The sequence below is a fragment of the Heterocephalus glaber genome, unplaced genomic scaffold (genome assembly GCF_053883595.1).
Source record: "Heterocephalus glaber isolate CG9 unplaced genomic scaffold, H.glaber_assembly_v1.0 deba00001531, whole genome shotgun sequence".
In the NCBI taxonomy this organism is placed as follows: Eukaryota; Metazoa; Chordata; class Mammalia; order Rodentia; family Bathyergidae; genus Heterocephalus; species Heterocephalus glaber.
This window is the reverse complement of record NW_028258329.1, coordinates 21075663-21094727: the sequence shown is the minus strand read 5'-3', so window position 1 is coordinate 21094727 and position 19065 is coordinate 21075663. Positions and strand designations below refer to the sequence as shown.

General features: G+C 41.1%; 1 protein-coding gene across 4 annotated transcripts in view; it reads right to left on the bottom strand.

Moving 5' to 3' along the window:
* Sh3gl3 (SH3 domain containing GRB2 like 3, endophilin A3) overlaps positions 1–19065 on the bottom strand; it is a 152125-nt gene that overhangs the window by 92346 nt on the left and 40714 nt on the right. The gene's annotated exons all lie outside the window — the stretch shown is intronic.

The following is a 19065-nucleotide window of genomic DNA, read 5'->3' as shown; positions in this document are numbered from 1 at the left end:
ATACTCATATGTAAATATACTCCCATGCAATTCCACGAGATGACCATTCACAAAGTACGTATATTTTCCTTGATCACGATACATTACTCTTACATTGTAGTTTTTAAACTTCTTACAAACTGCATCAAATCTTGTGTGGAACAAGAGAATATACACAATGAGAATATACAAAGATTAAGTTAAAATTATAAAATTTTGCAAAGTAATTCACCAATAGGCAGTCACTATGGCAAACATAAGATCTTTTCATATAATAACCAAATCTGAAAGCAAAGCCATTTATGCCACCAGATTAGGCTTTGGATTCCAAACTTGTATAAGCAAAGCTAATTTTCTCCCTAACAGATATAATATAGTGGGCCATCAGCTTATTTTAAAATTCATCAAGCTTCCAAACAATAAGAAGCACTTTTCTCTCCCAAGAACAAAGACGTTTTATTCATATGTGAATAAAGCAAAGATTCTTTTATTCTATCTACATGAAGCAATTCTGCATTTCTATACAAAATGAGGTATTTTGCACCAGGCTGAGCCATATTACAGAACTGCTGTGCATTCTGGATGAAGTTGTCTGGTGATGGCTCATGCACAGAATCACAAAAAGCACTTTGTATTTCCAAAAATGAACAAAAAATCTGTAAGCCTCCTATGACACCCTCTTCTGTTTTTTCCCCTCAACACCAGGCACTGATGAGCATATACATTAATATATTCATTCTGGACCCAGCCCGGGGCATGCACCATACAGAGGACCAAAGTATGTGGGCCCAGAGCAACAGACCAAATAAAAGAAATGTGAAACTCCACACCAAAAATATTTGAACAATGTCTTTGAGTTCAAGTTTTCCAAGGGTGTAATTTAAATTAAGTTTTGTGAAATCAGGGGTGAGGGGATAGGAGTGGAGCAGAATCTCTTCAAACTAATTGAGAACTGCCCTCAAGTTGACAACATGGTAATATATACTTATTCTGAGGTTAAAGCCATGAATTATTCATATTTCTGGATAATTAAGAAGGCATTATAAAAACAGCACATTCTTTAAAGAACTTTGCCCTCTTTCCTTTAACACCAGATTTAAATGTCTCTTCAAAGTGTAAATAGAGTTCTTAAATTTCACGGGAAGCAATACTGACCAACTGTTAAATTTAACAGCTAACATTATTTATCATCCCAACAAAAGTAGATCTGAAATATGAAATCTTAACTTAAAAAGAAAGTTCTTCAGTTCTAGCCTCCTGAATAAAGAGCTGGTAAGGAGGGAGACAGCAGAAATTCCAAGCCAGTTTCAGCTGAAACCCCAGTGATCACTTGGGAGCAAAGCAAGGGTTCCTTCGGCCTGCCAGCCTCGCCCCCTCTGCTGTGTACAGGGATGGACTCTAATGGCACAAGGGAGAGGAGGTGGCATCCTCAGAGTCCTCACTGCACACCAGTTCTTCACTTCTACGTCCCCACAGGGCCCAGGCCGGGCACAATGGCCAGTCAAACAGACAGTGCTGCTGCCCACTCCTTTCTCAAGGCAAATGTGTGGTTTTAAGTGTCTGGATTTTTAATGCACACTAAATTGCTCAATTATCTTTTCTTCAAAAGTGTTCTCTCTGTAAGCCTCACCAGCTGCTCCATCCACAGGCAGTGCCTGGGTGAGGTGCTTCAGCAACAGCCTCACAATATCTGCCTGTGTCCGCCAAGTCCACTCTCAGTAGAACAACCAGAGTAAAAAGAGAACCCTCTGTGGCCCCTAGTGCAAGTCTTGCAGGAAGCCACACAGATACAGCCCCCACGCTCCCTGGGTGCAGCTTTCCTCCTGGCTCATGAGCTCCCCGGCTCTCCTCCCTGGTGCTGCCCTGGAGCCTCTGTCCAGCAAGCTCCCAGCTTTCTCACCCCAAGTCTCTGCTTCTTGTGGAGGCCTATGCTGGCCACACTATTTAAAATTGTGTCTGGCCTCCAGCCCCAACTTCTAGCACCCTGATCCAGCCTCCCTTTGCTGTACATTTTCTTCCTTCCCAAAGCTTGAGCTCCCCATATTATATACCCATCAGTTTTGTTCACACATATATTGCAAGCACCTAGAAACATGTCTGGTACACTGTGGGCACTTGATAGACATTTTTTGAATGAATGAATGCATGGCATCTAAGATGAATCACTAAAAAGTACTTAAAACCAATAAAAGTTATCAGTACAAGGTCACTAATTAAAATCAATACACAAAACTAGGTTCTCAGGCCCCAATAATAACTAATAACCAGTCATGGAACTTCTGTTCTTTTTAGCAAAGGGGAATATCTTATATCAAGAAAATCTATGCTGGTCACAAGATAGCCGAGCTGTGTTGCTCCCCAACCCTCCAACACCTCTCAGAAGCTCTTAGCTAAGAGGAAGTCGGGGTTTGAAAACATGTGCATGAGGAAATACAGGAGAAAAGGACCATTGACCCCAGCAACAAAATAATATGCAGGACTAACAAGACATAAGAATAATTTGCCAGATGTATGTTGAAATAAAACCTACAAAATTTCACTAAAGGACATAAAAGAATTCCAAAGTAAATGGCAAGAAGTGCTACATTCCTAAGTGGGAAGATTATACCAAATGAATCAGTTTTTCCACAAATCAATCTACAGCACAATCTTAATAATAATTCTTATAATTATTCTTATAATATAATTATTATTAGAATTATTATAATTATTCTTATAATTCTTATAATATAATTTTTTTTTAAATAGACAAAGGGATCCTAAAGCTCATCTAGAAAACAACGTGTGAAAAAAAATCAGAAAATGCTAAAAAACACAACAAATAAACAAAAAGACCGGAGCAATGATCAGGCACATGCCCTGTCAGAGATGTACTGCAAAGTCCAGTAAGCAAAAAAGAGGTGCAGGAGATGCCCGAGTCAACAGGAAAATCAAGGAACAAAGCAGGAAGCTCAGAAGTAGAGCCACATCTGGGACCCCACTTTATAACACGGGTAGCATTTAGGACCAAACTCTGAGAAGAGGCAATACAATCCAGTAAACTTTCTAAGCAGGATCGAAACTTTAAATAATCAACTAGGGAAAATCATTTGCAACAATTTGACAATCATATATGAAAAATATAAAGAATCCTTAGAAATCAATAAGAGATAAACAGTATAAATAAGCAGGTGACTCATAAGAGAACTAAAAATGCAAAAATAATGTAAAAAGATATCTCACGATTAATTAAAGAAATGACAATTAGGATAGTAATTTTTAAATGCAATCTTTTTCCTGGTATCAATAAAGACATCGAAATGAACATTCTCTTACAGGTAGAACTTTTATGGAATATAAATTGGCAATGCATAGCAAAGTCTATAAAACATGCATTGCTGACTCAGCAACTTTATATCCATGAGACCCATCCCCCCAAAATCGTCAAGGACACATCAAAGATGATAGCAAGTAGTCTTAATAATATATATATATAACTGGTTTCTCCAGTTAGGAGAAAAAACTGAAGTCAAATTTCCAAGAATGGAATCCCAACTCCAACATTTATTTATGTTAGGTCAGACTAGAACAAAGGCTAACCCTTAAGGATTTTGAAAGGCTTAGGGGCAATAATACATATGAACATTTTAAGTCCTTCTCCTGATATGGTAAATGCTCACTAAACTGTACTTCTTATTACTAGTGAAAAATCAAAAATGACTTTAACATCCAACAGTAAGAAATTAAATAAATTATAGTATATCCATATCATGAAGCCACTAAAAATTATGATGCAGATCTATATTTATTAGTGTAAAAGTACATGGTCAAGTATATTGTTAATTGAGAAAAGCAGGTTAGAAGTCATTACATATCATTTCACTTTTATTTTACATATATATATATATATATATATATTCATCCACTACTAAGAGTAACAATATGTTAATGAGGTATGAAAGACTTTTTCCTTTGTATTTTATATTTCTTGAATGAACATAAATGATGTATGAAATACATGATTAACTTAAAAATGAAACAATCGAAACTATCAAACCTGAAAAGAGATTTAAAAGTTCTCACAGGTTTGTCAATTTCAGTGGCTATCACATTTTCCAGAGATTACTTTTTTTTTAGTGCACAGATTCATCTGGAGCTCGTTGAGTAAGCAGATATGTGTCACACAACCTTGAGCCCTCATAGTCCCTGAGATAGAGGCCTAAACACGGTGGATTCTCATTATTCACAGTGGTTGTGTGCTATAAAATTACCACAAACTCTCAATCAGTAAACAGTGAGCCCTGCTCCTAAAATGAATCCATATTAGGGTCCTCAAAGCCTGTGTCTAATAAAGCCTCCAGAATGTCTACTGGGAGCTTATCGAAATTCATTTAAAAATCCTAATAGTCCAATGGATGGAGGCATGGCGTGTGACCAAATCCAAACAGGAGACACACAATTCACACATCACCCCAGGAGTGAGCCTCAGGCTCATTCATTCATTCACCCCTCACCTATGCAGGCACACAGGCATGGATAGATTGCCTGAGCCCATGGTTCACAGACATCAGGCCCTTCTCCAGGGCAGCATGGGAGACAGACACCCTGACAGTAATAGGGCCAACACAAAACTGAACCCAGGAATAATGTGCAACTGGGTGTGGAAGCTGGGGCCTCACGTGATCTCGGTGTGCCTTACTCCTACTCTTGCCACACCACGGTGGTCACAGTCCTCCTTCAGCTTGGGGCTCCTCCAACCATGACAAGTGACAGCACTTTGAGGCAGCCCCGGGAAAGGCCCAGCCTGTCACAATGATGCAATGACCTCAGGTGGTAAATGCTGTACACTCCGAGTTCTGCAATTCCAACCTGCTTCCCATGTCCATATGCTAGGCACAGGGGTGCATCCTACCCAGGAGAAGGGCATTAGACCCTCAGAAAGAAGACTGTAACTTATACACACAGAAGTTGCTAGGTCTAAAAGCATAACCTCACTTTCCAGTAACTTTAAATCATTCTTCAGTTGGAAGGTTTGTATTATTCCTGGAGAGAAGCTGAGTCCTTCGATTTGTCTGCATGTGAACTAAGTGCAATTAACATTCTTTATAACATTCTTTATTTTTCTAATGAGTCATTAGGCTTCCTTATTGTCCTGCAACTTGTGTCCAAAAAGAAGTTAGTAAGTCTCAAATACAAAAAGGATTTTCTTATGTCTAGGATGAGTGACTGAGATCTTGCTCCCAAACATGAAAATGAATAAATTGACCTTTCATAATCACACTCAAAATTCCACCTCTAATCCTCCCAGGAATATTAAAGAGACTCATGATCAGCCAAATGAACTCTTTATAATTTTGTAAGACAGGAGAAAAAAATTTTAAGTGAAAAAGTACTTTCATGACGAACTTCACAAACATGAAATTAAAAGTTCAGTTTACAATATGAAATATATCCATAACTTGGATTGCTTAACCTAAGTCTTATAAAATACAAAACTATACTTTTTCAGATAATAATTATAAATTTAATCCATCTGCTTTCCTAAATGTCATAAACTTGTTAATTGTGCTATAAACAGGGTTACAAGCTGTTGGCCTTCAATGAATTATTGAGCTCTTGTTTGTTTTTGATAAGCATATATCAACTTTAAAACATTTTTTAAAGGTGAAAACAAATTTTAAAAGGTTATATTTTCTGATCACAAGGCCACAGAATAAGCCAGTCCCCAAAAGTACCTAATTTCATGAATGCAAGTGTTGACAATTTTTTCTAAGAGTTACAACTTCAGACTATAAGAATGAGGAAAAGAGGGGCCGGGGATTTAGTTCAGTGGTTCCACCGCCTGCCTCACAGGCACAAGGTCCTGAGTTTGATTCCCGGTACCAAAAAAAAAAAAAAAAAACAAAGAATGAGGAAAAGAATCAGGCCGGGTATTATACTTTAAATCTAAAATGTTCCCCAAAAGTCTTGTGTTCAGAGAAAGTTGGGGCTTTGGGAAGGTGACTGGATTATGGGAATGCTAAACTCATCAGTGGATTAGTCCATTGTTGAGTTTATAGCTGACTGTGCTATTAGGAGGTGGGGTCTGGTAAAATAGGCAGGTCACTGGGGTTGTGACTAGGAAGGGTACATTCTTGTCCCCAGCTCCTCTCTTTTTTCTCTGCTTCCTAGCTGCCATGACTTGAACAGCTTTCCTCTCCCAGATCCTTCCACTATACTGTTTCTGTCTTAGAGCCACCAACCATGGACTAAACCACAAAAACTGTAAGCTAAAATTAACCTTAATTCCTTTAAGTTGTTAGGTGTTGGGTATTTTGTCCCAGCAACCAGAAAGCTGACTTAATACACCATGAATGATACTAAGGAGTGTGTGACAAAGTGTGTAACCAAGCCAGTCACTTTCAAAGCAAGCCAAGCCAGTAGGAAAACATGTTCATCAGCTCTGGGATTTCCTCAGAAAGTTGTAAGAACCAGCTGCACCTCAGAACAGACCACAGGTGGGAGAAAAGAGGGAGAATGACTTGCCCAGCACCTTGTGAACCTCAACACTGTGGCTCTCTCCATCTGGCCCTCACACAAGCACTCAAGAGGGTAGGCCCTGGGCCTCTGGGATTTCTTCCAAGACCAAAAATGGAAGGAAACATAGCATTTGAGAGGGCTCAGTTATGGGTTGCAAAGGTCCGGGGCTTCATCTATGAACTCCATCCTGCTCTGAGAGGCAGGCAGGGGTCAGCAAGACGTAATCAGGAGGAGAGGATCCAAAGGAGGCAGCAGGAAAAAAATCCCGTAAGATTCAGGAGAGTTGGGTCAATACAAGATCTAGGAAATAAAGCTGTTTTAGGAAATAAAGCAACTGTTTTAATAAACTCAGTTATCAGTAACAGCAATTTCTCCTTGATCCTGTCTCCATGTGTGTGCACAGTGCATAGTTACTATGATCCAGGCTTAGTCTGTGCAGGGTTCCAGCAAAACAACAGACAAATCCAATCCTCACTGAGATCCACTCAAGGAAACAGGCATCACTTACTAAACAAATGTTTACTGAATACCTAGCATGTGTACCTGACAGTGCTCTGGACCAGGAGACTCCATGACTAATAGTCAACAACACAGCCACATGGGGTAAACAATGAGATCATGCAGCTTAGAAACACAAGCAAATTAATCACCAGTGTTCTAAATGGTGTGACTGAAACTTGAATGAAGCATATAAATTCCCACTAATGCACACATACCTTACACAGCAGTGTCTGGACACAGAAGGAAGAGAAGTAATAAAATCCTGGAAAACAGAACTAGAGCCCAAGAACCTAGCAAGTCCCTGATATTTTAAAGACATGTTATTTCACGAAAAGGGACCAGTCTGCCAAAAAATCGACACACGAAATAGGTAGGGCAAGATCTCACCGAAGAGGACCAGAATAGGAAAGTCCCATTCACTGTTTGTTTGTTTTTTGGTACCAGGGATCGAACTCGGGTCCTTGCACTTGCAGGGCAGGTGCCGGAACCACTGAGCTAAATCCCCAGCCCCCCATTCACTGTTGATATGGAAACTCCTTAACAAAATTTTGAACAAACACCAACTCAGAGAGAATCACTCTGAAGGAGCATTCACTTTGAGTCCAGGTCCTAATCTCCAACAGTAACATGGAGCCTGGCTGTATTTTGGTTCCCAATGTTTTGTAGGGTAACCACAGCTGGCATGAAATGGCCATTGTGTTCCCCTTGGTTAGTTGAGTTATTTGGAATTGTGAGACAGAAAAACAAATTGAATTCCCAGTGTTAAAGCCTCTGAATTGGGTATAATGATCATAATAAGGTTTATTGATAGTAATAAACTTTTCAGGCATTTTTATATATGGATGGTTTGTCTACTTTTTAAAAAGCCTTACGAGAATCATACCCATGGAACTTGTGACTATACTTTAAAATATTTAATGGAAATTAACAGAATATATAAATGGTGTTAATTGAGGAATTTGAACTTAAAAGTTGAGCATTGTTCAAACAACAAATGAAATGAGGGCATCTCATTTTTAACATGACTAGATTTACAAATGAATTTATAATATTTATAAGTTGTTTTCAAATGTGTGAGGTAGAATAAATTTTTCTATTTATGGCTTTAATGAATTAAATATTGAGTAAAATACTGATACATAGCTGTAAGTCTTCCTTCCTGAAGAAACAAGGAAGAGAAAGACAGTGTCCTGATCATGAGAGGCAAGATACATATGAAATGCTGTAGGAATACTGAGGCTATAACTGATTTTCTCCATCCTGGGGCAGCCAGGGAAGAAACTGAGGCAAAATATTCCCAAAGCAGCAGGTGATGTTTCAACAGTCTTGAAAGAAGAGAAAGCAAAACACCAGGTGGACAACGGGGGGAAGTGGAGAAAACATACTTCTGCAAATAGAAAAATACAGACAAAAGTCCAAAGTGGTGACCCAACAAGGAGGAGTTTGAGAACCACAATTGTATCTGGCCAGAGCAAGGGTAGTGGACACAGGCAGAGTTTGGCAGTCACAGGAAAAAGTATAGGTTTATCCTGATGGGCCATGGAAGAATTTTCAGTAGTGACATAATCAGATCTGTGTTTTAGGAAAACCCCTCCAGCAGCAGTGTGGAAGATGGCCTGGAGGGGGAGAAGTGACAACACAAGTGATAAGCAATGACGTCCTACAGTACGGAGTGGGGTTGACAGACCTCAGAGCACTTAGGAGGTAAAAGCAGGCCCTGAAGATATAGGGCTGTGCAGTCAGTAATGGCAACTAAAAAACTGAAAACACTCAGCAATTTTGAATGAATGACAAATAGAATAGTGGCAACAATAAGCAAACATGGCTCTATTAGTCAGCTTTCTATTACTGTGACAAGATACATAAGGAAATCAACGTAAAAGAGGAAAGGCTTATTTTGACTCACTGCCTCAGAGATTTCAATGCATGACTGACTGGCCCCACCACTTTGGGCTCACCGTGAGCCAGAACATTGTGGTGGTAGGGTATGGCAGAACAAAGGGACTCACCTCATGGCAGCCAGAAAGACGCAGTTCCCAAGGTCACACACCCATGACCTGCTCTATTCAATTCCTTTACCTCCCAATAATGCCATCAAATTATGATTTCATCAATGGATTAATCCACTGATGAAGTTAGAGTCCTCACATCCAATCACTTCAAAAGCCCTTCAGCTGGCAACCAAGCCTGCAACACAATGAGCTTTAGGGGACAGACATTCCAAACCAAACCATAGCAAGAGTGCTTGGGAGAAGTTACTATGTATGCAGTATGATCACAAAATACGGTGAGTGTTTAAATCTAAAATTTTTAAATTATTACAATAAAAGACACATTGCAGTGAATCCCCCTCAGAACACTGCTCTGTGTTTTGAAATACTTACCTCATCATTCTTGCCACTTTTTGAAGCAATTCTGGAAACTCTCTTCCTTGACTGTCTTTTGTAGTTGCCTTGATATCCTGAATTGATTCCAAATATTATGGCAACTTCTGCCAAATAAAAACATCACACTGTGTCCTCATCCACCTTATTTAGTGGATCTGGCACTATGTGACTTCTGGATCTTTCCAAAAGTCAAAAAGACCCTGAAAGGTAAATGTTTTGAACTGATTCAGGACATCATGGCAACCATAACAGCACAACTAATGTCATTCATGAAACGGAACTTCCAGAAATGCTTCAGAAAGTGGCAAGAATGATGGGATATGTGTTTGAAAGGAGGAGGAGTATTCTGAAGCAGATTAATGGTAATGTGTCTTTTACTATAATAAATTTTGTTTTAAATTTAAACATTCACCATATATTTTGATCATACCTCATATTGATCCCTGTGACAAGAACTTTGTCTTTATTATCTAATTTCATCTTCACTCAATCCTTGAGACAGGTATGTTTGTTTTCCAGAAAATGAGGCACAGGGAAGTTAGATGACCTACCCAAGCTCACCCAGCTCCTCAGGACAGCAGTCAGGACTGATGCTCAGGCAATCAAGCTCAGAGCTCTTCACCTAAAAAGAAAGTCACTTTTATAATTTCTAACAACTGACGTGATGGAAAGATTTTTATTTTTGAAATAAAAGCACAATTTTGAATACCAATTTGAGGTGTGATGTAGAGACCAAGTAGAGAGGTCCAGGAAGGCTGTCCAAAGCGTAGGGGAAATGGCAGGAGGTAAAAATATAGATTTGAGAATTATCAATGAGTGATTAAATAGATTGTCATGACAACAATGGCATCACCCACAGAGTAAACAGAGTGACAAGACAAGACCAGGATCAAACTAGGGATCCCAGATTTTAAAGAGATGGACAAAGAGAGGCCAGAAAAGAAAAGGTAGGGGACAGAGTAGTATAGTGGGGAGCACATTAAGTGTTTCAAGAAGGAGATGGTCAAAATGTGACCAAGCAAAGACAAAAATACCTGTTGGATTCATGTTTCGAGAAGACATTGGTGACCTTAAGTGAAGTAGTTTCATGGAGTGATGGAAAGGAAAGCAGATTACACTGGGTTGGCAGTGCATGAGATGAGAAAATGGATGAGATATGCTCTGTAAAAGTCTAGCAATCAAGAAAGGAGTGAGAAGAGTGAGATTTGAGGGGAGACTGAGTCAACAGAAGGATTTAAAAGTGAGACACACTTGATTAAGTATCAGTAAGAGAGAAATTGAAGACAAAGATGAAGGGGAAGAAGGTGGAACTAATGCCACAGAACTCAGGGCTGTAGAGGGTCTGAAAGAACCACTCTGAAAAGAGGAGGAAGAAGCCATTCTGGGAAATAATAGAGGATTAGTGGCTTCTCCAGAACCTGAAGCCATAAATATGTAACATTAGCACAGTCACAAAATTTTCTTCAGCAGTTCTTAGCAGCTCCTGATTGGAGAGAAGACAGATGTCAGCCTACTCCAAGATTTGATACTACGGGAGGTAGTGAAATACCACAGAGGGGCTGAGGTGAGGGTATATGTGAAGATTGCCCTGCATGGAATCTGGGCAGGGAGGAAAGGAAGAGAAGCCCTAAGGTGTCCAGCCTTGGACAAAGCCTTCAGGTAAAGAGCCTGGTCTATCAGCATAGCTGCACTACATGAAAAGAAAGGTGAGCAGAACTGTCCTGCCTACCTAGAATCAGAGATGACTCAAGGCTGAAAAGCTCATGCTATCCCACATCCAGAGTTGTTCTCAGGCTTCCAGCCATGACACCAGCTATGGCCACACTGTACTTACCAGGAGATGCCAAAATTGCTCCTGCCCCACCAGCTCCCATCCTCCCACCCAACCCTTTCCACATCACTATCAGGAGAGGACAGAGGAGAGGAAAAGAAGGGACCTTCAAGGTGAGAAGAGCAACACGTAACACCTGAGCCAGGTGGGCCAGGTTCAATCTCAGTCCTTCCAACTCATAAACTAAGTGACCAAGACAATACATACCCTTTCTGCTCCTCAGATGCCTCATCTTTAAGACCAGAAAATGTCCATTCAATATGGTCATCAGAAGGATTAAATCAACTAAGATATCTGATGTGCTCAGAATTGGATTGTTAGTATTAGTTATGCTTTGGATCTTAAATATTCCTTAATATATTAAATAAATATTACAGATCACATACTGAAGGCTCAGACCCCAAGGGAGCAATGTTCAGAGTTGGGGCCCCAGGTGAGCGACTGGATGCTGAGAGCTCCGACCTCATTTATTGATGAATTCATAGCTTCATGACTATTGGGAGGTGGTGAAAACTTTAGGACTGAGGCCTAGCTGGAGGAAGTAGGTCACTGAGGGTGTGCCCTTGAAGGTATATTTTCCCCTGGTCCTTTCCTCTCTTTTTTCTTCCTGGCCACCATGAGGTGAGCATGTCTCTTTGCTCTGCTCTTCCACCATGATGTACTGCCTTGTTGCAGGCCTAAAAGTAACTAGGCCAATCAACCATGGACTGAACCCTGAGGCATTTACCTTTTCTCCTTTAAGTTGATTGCTCTTAGGTATTTTGTCACAGTGACAGAAAGAGATTCCTCTGACTCAACAAGAAGGTGCGAATTGAGGAAGCAGCAGGAGGGGACCCATGGCACTTTCAGGTAGCTTCAGGGATAAACAATGGGACACACCCCAGGAGAATAGAGTGGGCTTATATACCACTGGTGGAACCAAACAGAGACATGGCTGCCACTCTGGAGGAGGGGATCCTCAGAAAAAGGGACCACAGTACAAAGCTTCACACTCCAAGTTCTCCTCCACCACATCAGGAAACCAGCAGCACACAAAACCAAGGACAGGAACCACACACACCTCAGAAACCCAGCCTCCCCAGATGTTGTCCTAGCACCCAGCATCAGGGGAAGGAGGACCTCAGTGCTAGATCTTAGCCCCTCTGCCACTGCCAGGGCCAGGATCCTGTCTCTGCCCACACTTCCCAGGACACATTTTCAGTCAATCAGGTTGGAAGCTGATACTTTAAAAACCAAAAGGATGAAGTCATAATTACAGCAAGAATACATGTATGTATTCTTCATGTAGGTATGGCAAGAAAGTTAAGGTTTCCACAGAGTCCTACTCTACAGAGGGAAAGGAAAGTCTGTTCTGTACAGCAAGAAGCAGTGATTGGATAAAAGGAACCCAGTTCCTGGGTGTATAAAGAGCTGAGACTTCTCACTAATCAAGACAATAGACAGATCTTCAGCCTGCAGGTTCTCCACCCACTCCTACCTGTCCAGTGATAGAACTCATCTGGAACCATGCCTGCCGGTGCCTAAGCTCTACCATTCCTCTTGCTGCCAGAAGCCTGGAATACCTGTGGCCATTGTTGGGCAGCAGACCCAACTTGAACTTGGGCCAGGTGTCCAGTATGCAGAGCTTGGCTTCTAACTCAGTTTCCTGATTACACACCAGTTTCCCTTCGGAAAAGCCCAAGCTATTTGGTCACTGCCCTGACCACTCGAGTGTTCTTTAACCCTCTCCTGCCCTTACCCTCCTGGGTCCTTCCCTGATTAAGGTTTCCATTTCTCCTCTCAGAGCGAAACAGTACTTCCACCTTTGCTGGTCTCCACTGTCACACCCTTGGGGTGTTTGACCAAGCTCAAAGTCACTATATCCTCTTGATATTCCACTGGGGAACCTGCATAGCCTGGGTCACCACTGGGATCTAAACTTGACCTTATCCACCTGCCGGCCCAGCAGTTCTGGCATGGAACAGACAAGACCTCTCGGGTTATGCATGGAGGTAGGTACAGATCAGGAAGTAGCTGCAAGACGACCAGAGAAATAGGTAGATATCAGATGGAATTTAGGATTTCAGGGGAAGCTAGTAGAGATGAGTGGATGCAATGTGGGAAGTGAGGACTCCAAGCTGAAGAAGGGCCAAGAACTAAAATGCTAAGAACTCTCCCACTGAGCTGCTGAGCCACCCAAGGCAGAGCTGGCATGTCCTGGTGCTAGGGCTCAAAACAGTCATTTCATCTTGCCTCAGAGGACAGTGGGACCAGAAGGGTGTCCATATGCTTCTTGTTTATTTTTAACATTTTACTATGGAAAAATCTGAACATCACAAAAGTAGACAAAACATTGTAATGAACCCTCACATACCCAGGACTCACTCTAACAATCTTCAAAATTTTGCCCATTTTATTTTGCTGTGTCCCCCTCCCTGGTACCCCTCCACCAGCACTGGGTGGTTTCAAAGCAAATCTCAGATACCATAATGATTTCATTTGAAAATACTGCAGAATATATTAATTGTAAGTACTTCAGAACGACATAAGCATTCTTTTTTTTTACCTCACAAAGAAAAATGATCACACCTAAAAAATTAAAAATTACTTCTTTAATATCATCTAACATCTGTTGATGTCCGTATTTCCCCAACACACTCAAATGTCCTTGGTCAGATAGCTAGTTTGAATCAGGGTGCTGACAATGCTCATGCATTGCACTAGACTGATCAGTCCCTGCCTTAGTTTGGTTTCCCCCAAAAAACAGACGTTCAAACAATGGTTTTAATACAAATAGTTCATTTAAACGGTGATCTCAGCAAACCTAGCAGGGGGCCATGGATGTGGCCAGGGCAGGTAGGAAGCCAACAGTGTGTTACCAGAGGGTGAGGGGCTCAAGCCTTCTGCACAACTCTGGGATACACTGTGAGGTATCTCTTAGAGCTTTTCCCATCATTGGGGTAGAGGAAAGGATTCTGGGGTATTTGACAACTGGTTCCCCATCCAACACAGGCTGAGGACCACCACCAGGGGCACTAGCTCTCCAGGCCTTTTATTCTCTGGCATAATGCTCTGCTTATCATGCTTAATCTTGGGGACAAAATAAAAGCCCTCAGGCGAAGGGTCACAGGTATTCCAAATGCACAGCCTCCAGCAAGCTGTAGAGTTAGCAGTGGTAAGTCAAAAAATTAAAATAGAACTAGCATATGATCCACCAATCCTGCTACTGGGTATATACCCAAAGGAAACGACATCAGTATGTCAAAGAAACATCTCCACTCTCATGGTTTTTGCAGCACTGTTCACAGCTGCCAAGAAACAGAAACAACTTAAGTGTCCATCTACTGATGGGTGGGTTTTAAAAAGTTATATATATGTGCTATTCAGCCAAAAAAGGAAGGGATCCTGTCAAATGCAGCAATATGGATGGAACTGAACCTGTGTGAAAAAAGCCGGGGATAGAAAGATGAGTATCACACAATCTCACTCCAAAGAAGAATCTTAAAAAGTTGATCTCATAGGAGGTGAGAATAAATGGTGGATATCAATGGTTAGGACATGGAGGGAATGGAGAAAGAAAGTTTGAGAAACAGGCATTAAGTTATAATCAGATAGGAGAAAGTTCTGGTGTCCTACTACACAATAGGGTGCCAATACATAAACATATTTTACTGTATATTTTTTAAGAGCTAGAAAACAGAATTTTGAGTGTTTTCACTATAAAGAAAAATAAATGATAAATGTTTAAAGAGATAGCTATGTTTATTCTGATTTGAACATTACACAATACCACAGTTTCTTAAAAGTTCCTTCAACAGCATTTCCCCCCCTGTCTTTTTCTTTGGCATTTATTTATTAAGAAATGTGTCAACTGTCCTTTAAAATTTCCACATTTTAAATCTGGATGGCTCCATCTTTGTGGTATCATGTAGTATGTTCCCTTACCCTCTGTATTTTCTATAAACTAGACAGAAGATTGATCAGACCCTGAGTCTATTATTTGCCAAGAATTCCTATCAGCAAAGCTGTGCCTTCCTGTTGCAGCCCAACTCTTAGAAAAAAATGCAGGCTTCTAACAGTTAAAGTGATGGGGAAAAGTTTTAGACTGCTTAGTAGATTAACAATTAAAGTAGTTGTAGGAACAAAATAGGTAGTGTATCCCTTTAAAACTTGCCTTAGCCCATTGCTCTGGTTGTTTAAAGTGATATATGACTCTTTTGACCTATAGCCCTCCTACAGATAATATCTTAAAAACAAAGTTGCAATGCTTGGGCAAACTTGTGATAAATGTGCTTTAACTGTCATGTGTTTGTGCCTGTAATCAGTGATAGAAACCACCTGTGTCTAACCATTTAAACAGAAACTGGAATTCTGTTTGCTCAGCAAAGACCACTAGGGATGAGATAATGGCTGAAAAGGATGTAAAAGGAAATGCTGAACAAAGGGGTGCATGGACACTGACCAGACCAGTTTCTGGCAGTCCTGCCTGCTTGCAAGTAAACTTTTACTACTTTACCTGAATTCTGTGTCTCCATGTATTTCTTTCCACCATTTCTGGAACATTTGGTTCCCTGACCAGGAATCGGGAATGAAATAGCCCTTTTGGGCATCGGCCCAAACCCCACCGGAGGGAGCAGCTCTCCATCTCCTCGAGAGGAAAGGTGCGCCCCTGGGACTAATTTCCTAGGCTCCCCAACAGGACATGGAGACCTGCTTACTGGTTGCGGATCACCCAAACCCGAGGTGGAGGACAACAGAAGGAGGGCTGCTGCTGTTGGTGTCTCGTCTGTCTCTTTCCTTTGCTGGGTGAGAAACCCCGGGAAACCCCCTAGTCATTGACTTTTGGTTTCACTTTGGTTTCACTTTGTGAATTTGTAATTTGTAACTTTGGGCAAATACAGCACAGGGGCCTGATCACCCTTTGTGCTTTGCCATTTGAGAAGATAGCTTCTCCCATTTGTTTTGGTTCACTTTGTGAACTTTGGGCAAAAATAGTGCAGGGGCCTGATCACCCCTTGTGTTTTGCCATTTGGGAAGGTAGCTTGTTTCATTTGTTTTGGTTACAGTTAAGGGGTCACCAGGATGGAATGTGATAACTTCTGAATAAATGTGTGAGTGAAAGAGTTCTGAATAGCAGAGTGAGTGGAACGAACTGTAGTACCAAGTCAGATGGAGGAGGCACTTGTGCTTAAAGAGTCCTCCCTGAGTCACGGAACTTGTGTGTGGTCTGTCACAGAACTTGTATGTGGTTGCATTTAACAAAGGCACAATGGTAAGCTTAAGCGACAGCCCACCTTAGCCTGAATGGACCTTAAAGTGGCCGCGAGGCCCACAGCCAGACAGGTGAGCGAGTGATCCCCCACCTTTGTCTTACATCTCCGTACAAGGGTACCAGTACCCATACATACACCAACACTCTGATCAGCACATCATGGGGACAGAAACAACTCGTCCTATTGTTTTGAAATGCATGCTTAAGAATTTCAAAACAGGTTTTACTGGAAATTATGCTATTAAGATGAAACCCCAAAAACTTAGAACCTTTTGTGAGTTAAAATGGCCCACGCTTTGGCCAGCTTGGCCAACTGGGAGATCCCTAGATGAGGGTCTTGTCTCATCCATCTGGCTAACAGTCACTGCCCCTGGATGGGAACACCCAGATCAATTTCCCTATATTGATTTATGGCTCAAATTGTGCCACAGAATCCCTCCTTGGCTTCATATGTGCACCTTGGAAGCAAAAACAATATCCTGGTCCTCCAAGAAAAAGGACAATGCTAAAAAAAAACTGACCTTTCAGATCTGGACCAAGAAAATTTAGACTTTCCCCCTCCTTTTGAGCTGCTAAATTCACAGGTGCAGAGGAGGTGGGGACAAAAGCATGAGAAATGCTTGGCTTTAGAGCACCAGAGGGTGCTTGCTATGGTCAGACTCAGAGAGGATCAAATAGGGCTTACACTCAAATTGGAAAAAAAACTGAAAAGAAAATAAGTAATGGATTGAAAACAGCTAAGAAAGCTCTGAAGATCATAAAACAAAGCCAGAGAAATTAAGAAATTTTACAAGAGAAATCAAGATATAAATTTTAGCTAATTGACAAATGTTTTGTATTTCAGTTTGAGTTGATGTTTAATTAGTGTGCTTAAAATATTTCTTGTACATTGCAAATTCTTCAATTGTAATTACAGGGTTAACTTTTCTTTTTTTTGATATAAAAAATTTTGTATATTTGTCTTGTTAGAAAGATAAAAAGAGATATACAAGACCAGAAGGCTTAGGTGTGCCAAAAGATGTGCAAAAGTGATTTATCAAAAAATATGTACATTTGTTTGTTGGTTTCAAGTTTGTTATGTTTACATTGGTTGTCACAAAGGGTTAAATTCTAAATATGTTACTATAATATGTGTACATTGGTCATCTGCAAAGGGTTTAAGGGTCAACAGGTTAGTTAAAAAAAAAAAAAAAAAGACTGTTGGGAAAAGGCACAAATATGTCAGACCAAGGTGCGGTATTTGAGATTTGACTTTAAAAAGGGCAAAGAAGGCTAGGTCAAGAGAAAAAGAAAGTCATTTATTCTCTATCAAGACCCCTCCAAAATGCTTCAATTATTCAATTCCATCTTTGCTACGCATCGCCCTAATTGGGAGGACTATAAAGAACTTTGTAGAACTTTGTTAACCTTTAAAGAAATGCAGAGAGATTTAGGAGAAATTAAAAAGATTAATGCCAGGAGACATACGAAATCCAGATGCTTGGCATGAACAGCAGTTTCCAGTAAACGTGCAGCACAATTGGAATCCCAATACCCCAGCAGGCCAGGAAAGCTTAAACAATTATCAGACGGCCCTTCTGGCAGGAATACGAGCTGCGAGTAAAAGACTTACAAATATGATTAAAGTGTCAAAGATACAGCAGGAGCCCAATGAAAGCTCTGAGAAATTTTATGAGTAGCTCTGCAAGGTCTACAAAATGTACACACCATTGATCTTGCTGTTCCTGATAACCATCAGTTAATCAATATGACCTTTGTAACTCAGTCAGCTCCAGATATTAGAAGGAAGATTCAGAAGCAAGAAACTTGGGAAGGCATGAATATAACACAACTGTTGCGATTAGCTAGGAAAGTATATGTGAACAGAGAGTCAGCAAGAGAGAGAGAATGAGCAAGGAAGGAAGATGAACGAGATAAGAGCAAGGCCAAGGAAGCAAGAGAAAAAGAAAGACAGGGAACAAAACCAGAGGGAAAGCAGAAGAAAGGCTTTAGAGATGAGGATTTAGAGTTTGACCAGTGTGCATATTGTAAAGAGAAAGGACACTATAAAAACAAGTGCCCAAAGCTCAAAGAAAAGAAAAAGCAGGACTCAAAGGAAAGAAAGGACACTGGCACTTTGTTGCCTGTGATAGAAGACAGTGACTGACACAGACCGGGCTCAATGAAGTTAGGTCCCCATGAGCCCATGGTCAATATAATGATTGGGAGTCCCGCAGAACACGCCAAATCAGCCCATGCCCCGGCAATAATCCACTGGACAGACCTCCCCCACACCCGCTCCTCTGTACAGCTACCTGGTTCCACACTACAAAGACACAGAGGACACCGGACCACCAGACCATGGTACTGAGTCCTGCCGCTCCCAGCCCAGAGATAGGGGCTCCTGAGCCGCTGTCCCACAGCTCCATGTCCAGAGGTAGGGGCTTCCAGGCCACCATCCCTACCGCCGCTCACAGCCCCTGTCCCACCTCTCCCAGCTCAAAGGAGGTAATCCGTGGAGGTGCAAACAGCCCCCCCCAAGTCAAAATGAGAAAACACGTAAATAAGTCTCAAAACCAGACTTCCAGATCACCTACAGCAACCCCAAAGGGAAATGAGATGGAACACTCTGATACTCA